Genomic DNA, 14,290 nt, shown 5'->3' with positions numbered 1-14,290 from the left:
CTGTCTTTTATCCATTTTGAAGGGAAATCGATCCGACCGACTGTATGAAAGTGAAAAGTACAAGAAAGTGATAAATAAAAGCATTCAATTTTCTGCATCCAAGGCAAAGACCAATATATTCAAATGGGGGGGGAGGTTTATAAACTAATGTTCGATAAATTAAATAAAGTATGTAATAAAGGGATTTTATAACAAATGGAATATGGTCCATTAAAATTAGAATTTTTTTAAAGAAAATAAAATTAATTGATTGTCCTATATAATGGCATTAGAAACATTATCCCATGCTAATAACCGGCTGCATCTTGTAACAATGGGCATTCATTCAGTATTATGTGCGTGGACGATTAAAGGTTCAAACTATTTAATTTAATGGATCCCTAGTCATGTTGAGATTCAAGATAATGAAAAGATCGATTGTGCTGCAAAAGCAGCTTCCAGTATTTGGAATTCTTCAAATCCATGCCGTAATTTAAAAAATGACATATCCATTCTCAATAAAAGAAGTTGTGGGATTGAGAAATTCATAACAAATTTAAATATTAAGTGAAAAAAACAATAAATAAGAGATAAATTGAAAAAAAAATTTTTAAACCCTAACAGAACGGATATTTACGTTAAATAGTCACCAGATATTGGAAAAGTAACAAAAAAAATAAATAAATATATACAAAACAATAAAGGCTGCTGTCCTTCGTAAACCTATAACTTGCGGTTATGAAAACAAAGAAAAGAAAAAAACTCTGAAGAAGCAATATTTGTAATGGATTTCTATTCATTTGATAATATTTCCTTACAGAGTCCTGGAAGATCTCACTGTTTTTTAATAATGACTATAAAGTCAGTAAACAAGTATGTATATAACTAAATAAAAATTTATCAAGCAACTGCACCTAAATACAGATATAAATGATTTGAAATTTACTAAACTGCAGTCACCTCATATTCAATGTAAAAATGAAATGCTGTGTAACACATGAATGTGGGTTTAAAAAAAATGCAACAATACTTTTGAAGGCACACAGCTGTTTGCCTGAAGATTACCTGAATAATTGAATATGAATGAAACAACTACTTGTGTTCAAAAATACATGTGGAGAATGCATGAATAATTCCTTTTCAATCAATATGCGAAGAAAGATAGGAAGGAATAGATAAGGAGGAAGAAAGATAGTGGTAGTTACAAAAATGTTAGTCTTAAGTGAGAGCGTACTATCCGATATAATCAAAGAAATCTAACAGAATATATTCAAATTGTACTGCCTCAAAAACGAAGTAGTTTAGCAAGAAGAGAACTGAGTATGTTCCATAAATATATTTTAGGAAAATACTATTTTTCTCACATAAAATGAGATCTAGTTAGCACAACTAATTCTCCAAGAAAACAGAAAAACAAGTTGATCAAATGGTCTGTGCTGAAACAGGAGCATTAATAATAATGAATTATAGAATCAATGGTATTGGAAATTCTATTCTTCCGTCGCAAGTAATTAAAATAAGTAAATATAAAAATGCCTCCTTCACATGTAATACCATTTAAGTAAACATAAAAGATGTATTATTAAAATGTAGGACACCCAAGTTATATTTTAGAACAAATATAGAATAATTCTAGAAACATTCCATCAAGTTTATCAAATATAGCAAATAAAAATCATGAGTCATTTCTATAACTTTTCTTAACATGTTAAAAAGTAATAATATGAGTTTTACTTTCCTCCTCAATACCAACCATACACTGTGAACCCAAGAATGTTTGTATATGGGCTACATAAGAAATATAATGCAGCCACTATATATCAAATATTTTTAGATATGATTATTGAAAACATTTTTATTTAATTTTCTGAGCTAAATTATAGATAAGTCATGTATAGAATTATTCAAGTAAAATTCTAGATTTTTCTTTTTTTCAATTGTAATAAAAATATCAAGCAACCTTTTACAGTAATGGTGGAAATACTGAGTTATGATTCTAAAATAAGAAATATGCTATTGATGATTGAAAATCAGTAAAATATATAAGCAAAAAATGTAAAAAATAATGTAAATATTTCAGAAGATGGAATGAACAAGAAATGTGCTCAAAGAATTGCCTACTGAAAATTTAAATCACCAAATAATAATATTGCTGTCATTAATGAATATCAAATTGAAATTATTGATTTGCTTTTACAAATCACATTTAAAAACTTTTTCTATATCCAAAGTACAAAACTAAAGATTTCCGAAAAAACAAATTTACAAGTGCATTTTATTGATATTTTTATAATATAGATAAAAAATGGCAAAATATTCTGATGTTATTGATTATATATTCCTCTCGTGTTTCTTTGAGACACAACAAAAATTTGTTAAATAAAATTGAATGAAAAATGACAAAATTTCTCAGTTAATTTTGAAAGGAAATGCCAAAATTTGCATTTTTATTTATAATACAAAATTAGAAAAAAATGAAATTTAAAAATAACCTCAATTATCCATATTCTTTCTAATAAATACAGAAAAAAAGGTGAGGATGAAGAGTGCCTAAATGGTTGGTAACAATGGACTGGCAAACAATGAAGATGTGCCTAAAACTGAATTAAATCCTTCATTTGTTTAAGATATTCTAAAAGAAAGTTAAAGGAGAACAGTAATCATCTACAACTACAATGCAAACAAAATTTTGATTTTAGTTCATTTATATAAGTAGAAACCTCAAGTATATAAAACAGAATTATACGTTAACCTTCAAGTCATGATTTAGTTTGCCCTATTATGGAAGCAATATTGTGATTATTTTATATCCAATAGCAACTATTTACAGTGTTGCAGAATAAACTGACATTAGCAATGCAGCATTTGAATGTATAATGTATAGTTCAATCAATTTCAAATTTAAATCAAATGAAATGATAATGAATAGGTAGTTTTACACTAAGTGTTGATAATACAGTTCAAAACATTTCTTTTCAATTAATAAAAAAGTTTGTGAGGGAACTGAATTTTCAAGCTGCTTTTTTTTTAAAATGTTGGAGCATTTCAAATAAGAAAAGAATTGTCATGAATTTCTTCAAATCGGTAATAGCAAAACACTAATTTCAATAAGTTATGACAATTCAAAAAAATTGGATACTTTATCATATCTTGCTCAATATAAAGGATTTATTTAATCAATTAAATACTAAATGCAGAAATTTAATTGAAATACTAATATAAAATTTTGCTTCTTCCAAAAAAAATGATAATATTGCAAAGCCCTTTCAAATTAACAGAAAAAAAGCAACAAATAAAACTTCAGTCTTAACAATTGAAGGCTAGAAAAATATCCTTTTTTATAATGATTCATCAAAATATCAAGTTATTTACAATAGTGTAAATGAAAGTTGTAAGTATTTTTCAGACAAAATGCATATACACCAAATCCTGCCCGTTCATCACTTACACAAACGAATATAATCTATTTGAGAAGAAAAAAGATCAAAGAATATTGTAAAAATTTATAAATATTAATTTCAATTCTAATTAATAAGAAATGTAAAACGTATTTTAAATAATCCTCAATTTAAACCAATCTGTTAAATCTGCAAAGTAAAACCCAACATGAAACAAGTTTTTATAAGAAATAAAAAGATTTTAAAGTATTAAAAGATATCAAAGTTCCTTTAATATCTATTGTAAACTAATGTGCATTTGAATATTGTTGATGCCTATAAACAAGTAGGAATTGAAAATTTAGCCCTAACCAATTCAGTATTTTCAGATTCATAAAATAATTCAGAATATTTATAGTAATATATGTATGTGCACAGTTTTCTTATTTTAAATGTCAATTTATATAATTTAAATATGTAATTATCAAAATGTTGAATCTCACTAATTATTAATAGTTATTTTCAACCCCCAAAACAATCCACAGCTTGGTCAGACAGATTCAATCTCTGTTGAATCTCAAGCATACATATCTGCAATGACTTGCAGCCTATCTCAGGCATCTGAGCAATGAGACAAATAGTGAAACAAGCCATAATAATAAGCATTTTTTCCTCTCCTCTTATTTGAAATTTCCAATTACATCAAATGTTTTAAATACCTGGCAGCAGAAGTAGAACTGAAAAATTAGTAGAAGCATATACAAAAATTGCCTGAAGTTACAATTCAAACAAGTCAACAAAATATTGCCTGCTTCAAACAAGCCAATAGATAGTAGCAAAGAAACTATGTTCACTTCAGAATAAAGTCCCTTGCCTTCATACCCTCTTTGTTTCAATCTCCACACAAGATAACTATTTGTGGTAAAAGGTCATTTTACTGCATAGTGAATTCACTATATAACAAATTATCCAACAGTGTTCTGGTATTTCTAACCTCCTACAACAGAAAATAAACTACAATAACTTAAACACAGTATCAAAAAAAAAATTATTAAAAACCAAACTTTAGCTTTTAACGCATGATGAGAGCAATCCGTTTTTAGAAGAATCATCTTTTTAGATTACTTTCAGATATAGGAACAAAAATTCTATTAAAATTGTTTTTATGTCCGATATATATATATCTTCTTTCTTAACTGTTCTTTTTGTTGTTATGCTTTCTATGCATTTTGTTTCAATGCATTGTTCATTTCATACTTTTTCTTTGTTATCTGCCTTTTCATTAAACCTCCATTTATTTAAACTGGAAGGCAATCCTTTGACACCCCCAAATGAAAATGCAAGTAGTATATAAGTATAATGTATGAATTATTTACAACGGGCCTCAATCTTTAAATTAATAATAAAGTCAAAGTTATTTTAAAGAAAAAATTATTTGTGAAGAATTCTATAAAGGCCAAAGAATGAAAGGACAATTGAAAACAATAAATATGTTAAAATAATCAGCATGTACACATGTAAACTAGGATAAGTAATATGAACATAACAATGTCAAGAAGTTGGATATTTTTAAATTATTTAGATTCAAAAAATTTTATATAGCACTACTAGGCATTATTTCAACATATTGCTTCAAGTATCAATGAGTTTCGTAACTACAGTAGGAAAAATAATCAAATATAAATATTCCACAAGCTACTACAATTCACTAATATTTTAGAAAAAATTCAAAATATCACAAACCTTTTTTAAATATACAAAAAAATTATCTGAAAATATTTTTAAATAACGCAAAATAATATTCCCATGCCTATCCTATATCCTCTGTACATATAACTATCATTGAAGATACAAAGATCCGTGTCTATCCAGATTCATAGCTACTTTAATAATGCAGAATTATACTTGCACTAAATCCAATACACTGCGATAAACAAAAAGCTAAAAAAATATTAGCACAGAAAATGAACTTAGAAATGTAGTTTAAGAAGTCAAACTTGAAAATATACAAACTGCTAAAAATACAGAATAAGTATTTGGAGAAAGGTTTCAAGAATGGAAGAGTAAATCATAACAAAAATGCCTAAAATAACAATTAAAAAGTAATGAGTTATTAATAAGATACAAAAACCAAATTGATCAAGCTAAACTAAAAATTATACACTGAGCTATAACTAATATTCTAAAACTTTTATCATATATGCAGTGTGCACCGAAATACATAAATTTGTAAAATAAGCATCAGAGAAGTTCCTTATAATACTGATAACAAAATGCAAAAAAGATAATCAGACAAGTTATTTTTTCTTTCTGCCAAATATTTATAAATAAAAAAATTAAAACAATATATAGAAAAACAGAACATGCCAATTGCAGATATAGTCCAATAATCATTCAGATGATTATTCAATAAAAAGACAAATTTCACACAATCACATCCTAACAATGTTTCATTATATCGAAACAATTGTACTCAATGTCCTAATGATGTCACTTTCTTGTTTCAACAATATAATATTGATAGAAATATCAAAAAATTAAAAAATAAATTTTTATCTACTGGACGATAAAAAAAAAAAATGCCATTTTTTTTCACAGATAATTTACGATTGCACTCAATTGGACAACTTACTTGAAACATACTTTACATTAAGAAGGTAGTTAAAATACATTTTTCACATACTCGAATTTGTTCAAATTCATGAAAATCGGAACCTAAATAGTTTCCAATGAAGAGTACTAGACATTTTACAAAAATAAATAATAAATCTTTTATAAAAGTCCGTCGTATATTTAATTATTAAGACCGATAAAGATGTCGATTTGGAAAACATACTGCAATACCACATGACCACGTGCAATTTTAACTCACTTAAAGCAACAAATGATTTTGCTTGACTCAAAAACTCTTAATATTAGATATGCCAACAGAGAAGAGCCGATGCCTCAGTTTTAATATTTCAGCTTATATAGCAGATGTATTTAGCAATCATGAATGTTTTTAAACTATTTCATTCAGCAACATATCCACAATACACAAACCAAATATACAATTCCTTTTCAAAGAATACTAAATAAACATGAGTCAATGATGACATCGAATTATGATGTGGAATATTTTGAATTTTCATTCCATTTCAAATATGATCATTCTTCCCAGTAAAGACAAAATAAGCAGCGAAGCTGAAAATTGCTCTGAACGCTGTCATGCCGCCAAAATATTTCAAAATCAATTCATTTCATTTCCTTCTCCCATGTATTTGGATATATTTTTACTTCTCGCACAATTTTTTGACTCGAAAAACTAAAAACAAACTCAGTACTCCTGGATAGAGAGAAAGAAGCAAATCTGTTGAAAAGAAAATAATTTTTCACTATGGGGAATAATATCTAATCTAATATTTTCATACTTCGCAAAAAAAATTTCATATTAGAAATGCAGAGATATCACCAGTAAGGACGTATCTAGAGATGCATAATCCACGATTTTTTGAATAACAAATAATTTTGCTATTGTTATTTTTAAATATTTGTTCCAAATATCTGTTATTTCAATCATATTATTAATTAAAAATTATTAATATTAAATATAAAATTTATTAATTTTAATTATTACTTAATTTACTAATTTAAGTAACGTGTGATTGAATTAATTTATCTATTTCAGCTTACTTCTTAAATCTGATTTTTTTTCAAAACTATTTTTTTAATTTCTTTATGGGAGTAAACCATTTTCTAAAAAATTTCAATAAAATTTATGTCATTTTTTTAAATTGTTTACTTTAGTTCTATATTTTACCAATAAATGGCGCCAGCAGTAAACGAAATATATGCAAAGTCAAGTCACAAGCAATTAAAAAGGATTTGTTTAGAACAGTGTATCATCAAATGCGAATATCGGAAAGTCGATGTTACTCTCATGAAGTGGAGCGGCGACTTCACACTTTCCAGTGAATCACCGCTCCGATAAATTTCAGTGATGTGCAATTCAATGATACGGTAATTCCAATAACCGGTCCGTTCACTTTTCAATCCATTCCCAGATTGTTCGAGAGCTTCCATTGGACAGATCGTATCGATTTACTTTCCAGTGAAGTCACCGCTCCGGTAAATTTCAGTGATATCGTATCGATTGTTACTTTCTATCGTGATCCAAAACCTGTAATCGAAATATCACCAGTAAGGACGTATCTAGAGATGCATAATCCACGATTTTTTGAATAAAAAATAAAATTGCTATTGTTATTTTTAAATATGCGTTCCAAATATCTGTTATTTCAATCCTATTATTAATTAAAAATTATTACTTAATACTAAATATAAAATTTATTAATTGTAATTAATACTTAATTTACTAATTTAATTAACGTGTGATTGAATTAATTTATCTGTTTCAGCTTACTTCTTAAATTTTATTTTTCTCAAAACTATTTATTTAATTTATTTATTAGAGTGAACCATTTTCTGGAAAAGATGAGTTAAAAATATATGTCATTTCTTTAAAATTTTTACTTTAGTCCTATATTCTACCAATAGATGGCGCCAGCAGTAAACAAAGTACATTTAATCAAAGTCAATCATGTCACGAGCAATAAAAAATTATCTGTATGGAACAGTGCATCATCAAATACGAATATCGGTGACTTCGCACTTTCCAGTGAAGCCTCGCACTTTCCGGTGAAATCACCGGTGCGATAAATTTCAGCGATATGCAATTCAATGATACGATACGATAATTCCAATAACCGGTCCGTTCACTTTTCATCCAATCACAGATTTCTTTCGAGAGCTTCCATTGGACAGATCGTATCGTCACCGCTCCGGCAAATTTCGGTGATATCGTATCGATTGTTAGTTTCTATCGTGATCCAAAACTTGTAAACGAAATATCATCAGTAAGATCGTATGAAGGATTTGAATCACACCCCTCTTTGAAAAGTATTGATCACTTGTATTTGTGACTTTTTGATATTGGTTAAGTAATAACCGCTCTGAAAATATTCGTCATCCCTAGACGTATCAAGGATTTGAATCACGCCCCTCTTTGAAAAGTATTGATCACTGGTATTTGTGACTTTATGATATCGGTTACGTAATAACCGTAATCAATACGGGATAAAGTCACTGCTTGTTAAATTCGGAGCAAGGAAGTGTGATCTGCTCCCCAAGTGGTTCTGGAAAGTATCTTGAGAATGTTTAATGACTTGTCGCATTTCTTCCGCAGATGTAGGACATGCGGAAGGAAAGTGAGCATACGGTAAAATATTATTCCCAGAAATTTTATTTCATTAACCACAGGTATTATAGCATTCCTAATATGGATTGAAGGATCCAAATGAATGACTTGTTTTTTGCAAAAATGAATGCACTGGCTTTTCTCAGGAGAAATCGTATGCCCGTTTTCATCACACCAACCTACCAATTTGTTTACTGCAACCTGCAGTTGGCGCTCTATTAAACGCATATTGCTCCCGTGGCAGGAGATCTGAAGATCGTTTACATATAACGTAGCTTGAATAGATGAGGGTAAAACTTTAAGAATTTAACTAAAATGGGAAATAAAAAGTGTAACACTGAGGATGCTTCCTTGTGGAACATCCTCGGCTTCAATAAAAGGATCGGAATAAAAATTACAATCCGAATACGAAATGTGTGCAACGATAAAAAGTGTTTTAAAAACATGGGTAAATTTCCTTTCAATCCAAAATTTGCAAGCGTAGAGATAATTCTAAACTGCCAGGTACTGTTATAGGCCTTTTCTATGTCGAAGAAGATAGAGACCAGATGATTTCGGCGGACAAATGCATTGCGAATTTGAGTTCCGAGTGCGACAATATTATCAAAAGTCAAACATCCAAGACGAAAACCCCTCTGCAACAGTGGGATGCATTCTTTCATCTCCAGTTCAAATATAAGACGTTCATTAATCATGCGCTCAAGAATCTTGCATATACAACTTGTGAGTGCAATAGGCCTAAAGTACAGAGGCTTAGGAGTCCTTGCCGGGTTTGAGGATTGGAATCACAATAGCTTCATGCTATTGTGATGGAAACTTCTGTTCAATCCAAATGCGATTAAATAAAATTAATAGATTGGAAGGAGAAGTGACAGACAAATGACGAAGCAAGTTACATGTGATTCCATCAGGACCAGGACTGGTATTATGAGTCTTCGATAAAGCCGTTAGCAATTTGTGTGTTTTAAATTTCGAAATGTATGGAAAGAATTTTCGAGTGGTAAAACCACGGTTTCTGTTCTGCACGATTCTTAATTTCTACAAATAAAGGCTTTTACAAAACAGCAGCAGAAACATGTGCAAATGCATATGCGAGAGCATTGGCGACATCTAATGGGGAAGATACACTTCCATTTTACATCTCAAGAACAGGAATAAAAAATTCTTTGTAAATTCCATTAGCTCCCTTAACCTTCTTCCAGAGTAGTTTCGGAGAAGTAAAGGCTGTGATGGAAAAGATAAATTAATCTAAGACTCTCTCTGGATTGACCTACGGATACTACGAGCATTAGCTCCGACACGTTTAAAAGCAATTAAATTCTCTTTTGTGGGATATCTACGGAAAATATTCCACCGCTTTTTTTGTTCTCGATAACTGTCGCTTCTTCATTCGGGAATTTCCTCAGACGTGGAGAGATTTTGGGAATGGTATTGTTCGCAGTTTCAATTAAACAGTCAATTACATTTTTCAGTCGTTCTGACCATATACTCCGAAATCATTGCCTGTTGCATTAAAATAGTTCAGTTTCCCTGCTGGAATAGGAAACGCGGAAAACAAGAAGTCACGCCGCCTCTTTCAGCATAGGAGACCTTTAAGGGGAAGTAATCACAATCATAAAGATCTCTCCCAACTGTAAAACTGAGCAACGGAAAGATATCGGGAGAGCAAATAGCCAGAACTGGGAAATGTACATGTGGGTTCATAGAAATAGGTTTTCTCGTCATGATTGAGCAGACAGAGAATTATCAGATATGAGCTGTTCAATCTGTAGCTCACGATAATTTGTACTTTTCGAACCCCATAAGGTACTATGAGCATAAAAAAGGTCAAGAAGCAAGAAAGGTTTGGGTAATTGGTCCAATAAACTATTAAGTTCATGTTGATTAAGGACAGAGTGTGGCGGCAAATAAATATTATAAACTATGGCAAAAGTCCGTATATGGACTTGAACAACCACAACCCGTAAGGAAGTTTGTAAATTTAAATGAAAGCTCAAGTAGAGTTTGGAAGTTAAGATGAAACACCACTAGAAAGATTATTTCTAATGTTAACATATCTCCGAGCACAGTTATGGCAACGAATTTTCACAGCAATGTCATGTTTCAGGAATGTTTCTTGAAAAGCAAAACAAGCAGGATGGAGCTGATTAATAATATGCTTTATGCCAACAACTTTGGACCGAATACCACGACAGTTCCAAGGAATAAAAGTTTCCATTAGGAAACAGAAGAACTTAGAATATTAGAGCATTACTACCTTTAAAATGGTATTTTTTAATTTCCATCGAATACAATCGACAGTATAAAGCTACGGTCACTTTTTCCCCGACTGTACTTTTTTATATGCCATATATTACAAAATTAAACAATGTTTATTTTCTTAACTATTGCAATTAGACATACTTGCAACTGCAAACGTATCCCTGGTTTCTGGCAAGGAGACAGTAAAAAGTGTCAAAAACTAAATTACGCGGAATCAAAAAGAAAAAATGTCAGTAAAATATTTTTTCTTGCACTCATCCACTCATATTTAATGATACAAAATTTCATGCTTCTATCTGTGAAACTTGCAGATATTAAAAGGCCAATTTGACTTAGATCATTTTTCCATACCTCATGCCGGTGTTTCAGCAATATTTATAATTTTCTGGGATAATATCTATACCACGAAATATCATTAAAAGAAAAGAGGAAGAAAATAAAAATGCATTTAATAATCTTCAAAAAATTTTTAAAAATTGCCAGAATACATTGATTGAAATGTTTTAAAATTTGTTTTAAATGAACACTTTTGAGAACTTAACAAAGTTGCAACCTTTTAACAATACTTGCGTATATGCGATAGAATTTATTACTTGTGATGTAGAGGCAAGCTTTTTGAATTTGCCAGAAAAGATCAAGAGCATGTACTGAAAACGTCAATTCCTTCCTCACTTCAGGTATAATACCAATCAAAACTAACTGGTAATATTTGTCACTATTCAGCATACCGTAGTAAGAAATTGAAATAATCAAAGAATTTCTAAAAATGCCCCCACTAATTTATTGAATATTTTTACTAATGATGCATTTTTTTGTGCGATGATTGGGTTTTTACCTTTTCAAAAGTGATAGATAGAATATTAAATCAAAATCCGCTAAGAAAGTATATACTATTTGTAAAGCGAGTAACGAAAAGTTTGGACCACCCACAAATCCGAAATTTTTTACTACAAGTTACATTTCGACTGAATGTAATGAAATCGGGATGCGATGTCATCTCATCTGGATATTTCAGACTCAAGATGTATTTTCTCACACGTTCGCTCTGCACTAGTACAGGTATACGTACTCAGCCGAGATACAACTTGGAGATCTTAATTTTATTATGTTTTAATACTGAAAATTTATTTTGATTGAATCTGGCTTTGTGGTTGGAAAGCAATCATCATCAGAATAAAACGGAGAGCAATGGCACACAACATCAATTTATCAATATTTTATAAACAGTATTTCGATAACTACAAAATTCATATTACGATCAAGTAAATTATTGAGGAATAAAATACAATGTGCACGCATAAAAATATTTTTTAAAAATAATTTTAGTCTATTCTCTTTTGGAAATATTAGTTTCCGAACAGATTTTGTAATCCGCAAGCATATTCATATCATTTTAGGTATAATAATCAAATTTCGGTTCTGAATCAACCTATTTCTTGGTCTAGTGAATACAAGTATCTGAGTTTGTAATTAGATTTTTGATTCCAACATTAAAGCAGCTATAAATCAAGTTACTTGTATTCAATAGAATTAATTCATGGCGAGAAAGAGTGAACTAGCATTCAAGCACAAGACTTTGTTTTACAATTCTATCATTCCACCAGTTTTACTCTTTCCTGTCCATTAGGAGGTTTGCATCCAACATGAAAATCAGGAAATCGCAATTGTTTCAAAATTAGCAGTTAAATACGATATGTAAACGCCCCATGATATGTCATACTTAAAATTTTTCATAAAGATATTGAGATTGAACCTATTTTCGACGATACCTAGATACCTTTCCAAAACAGCTTCAGATTTTCCTAAAACCTTCTCGCTTACGATCCTACTACCATTTTAGAATATTCATTTAATCATTTCCTATCGATTAAAATATAGTTCTTAACTGATTTACAGATCGGAGAACACTTAGTTTTTCAAATTTCCAACACATCCAAAAACAAGTTGAATTGTGTTTCTCAATTATTTACATGAACTAATTATTATAAAAACCTATGAACGTTTTCCTAAAATGAAAAAGTTTTCATTTTGGCATCGGGGCACGAATCCTTTTTTCATGAACTGAAATTCAATTTCTATCGTTCTCTTCTTAAGTAAAGCTAAAAACTATATTTAAATCCATATAATTCTGATGGGGTAATGCAAAATTCTCTTGGAATCAGTGATGCATTGTAACAGACTCCATAGCTCGTCCCGAAAAATTCGCTTACACTATGAAGTAATGAAAAACTGGGCAATGAACGAAAGAAATTTTCATACTGGCAAAGTCGATTGTCTGCGCTTGGTGTGGTGAACAGTAAAACATACGTAATATTTCAACATAAAAAAAAGGAATTGTTACAAATTATATTTAGCTTTGAGAACTTAAAAATTTAAAAATGGCCGTTTGGAAATAAAATTGGTATCACTAAAAAATTATTATTATTTTTAATTCTAAGATGGCATAAAATATTTTCTTTGAAGTCACGAAAGAAATCTTAAAATCTCCCCCCCCCCATCATTTTTAGGAAGACGCACCAACTTCTTAAAAGCGTCGTTAATCTTTCGAGCTGCTAAGGAATTTGTGTGTCAGATTTCGTTGGAATCAACCAAGGAATGTAGACTTATATAAAATTCTGATAAACGCACCATTTTTTTTATATACATAGATGGCCTTTTTGCTGCATTTTTTCCCCGTGATTTTTCATTTTCTTGAAAAGTAACTGTTCGATATAAATTAGATATTGTCTCTCACTGCATATATTTGTTTTTCTTTTTAGAGAGCTTTATTCAAGAAATGGCCTTTCTTTGTTAATTAAATAATAATTTGTTTAAATTACCTTAATATGTTTAAAATACTTTAAAATTTGAAATGAATAATGTGGATCTTAATAATGGCATAATAAATGTCACTTTTTGTTAACCATTCATGTAACCAGCGGGAGTGATTTCCCCAAACATTTCTTGCATACTCTAATAATACACTTCAATTACTTTTGACCAATATTTCGAAGTTTCTATCTCTGTTCTTTCTGGATTAAAAAGGTAATAAGCATTTCCTCTTATTTGAGTTCTCTTAATATAAAAACTTGTATAAAATTTACAAGATAAAAGATCCAGGATGTTTTGAAATGAATTTTTAGGGCAGATAAGTCTCACCTATAAAAAAGTTTTGATCAAACGGTAAATTTTCTAAGCAAACAGAAAAGAAATGCAAAAATTCATTAAAGTTTTTATTCTATGTTAATATCAGAGATGATGATAAATTCTATTATTTGATTCATTTTAATAGCTTGATTTTATAACCTGACCTGGCTTATCTGCATAGGAAATCAAAACAGCAACAGTTAACAAATCTCAAGTATAATAAAATCAAATAGAAATCCACATTTTTAATGCTTTCTGTCAGTCTGCATTTCAACCTTGCAATTCTACTTTAAGTTTGTAGTTTGTTAGC

Source organism: Argiope bruennichi, chromosome 11 (genome assembly GCF_947563725.1).
Source record: "Argiope bruennichi chromosome 11, qqArgBrue1.1, whole genome shotgun sequence".
Classification (NCBI taxonomy): domain Eukaryota; kingdom Metazoa; phylum Arthropoda; class Arachnida; order Araneae; family Araneidae; genus Argiope; species Argiope bruennichi.
The sequence above is the reverse complement of the archived record's forward strand: the minus strand, read 5'-3'. Positions refer to the sequence as shown.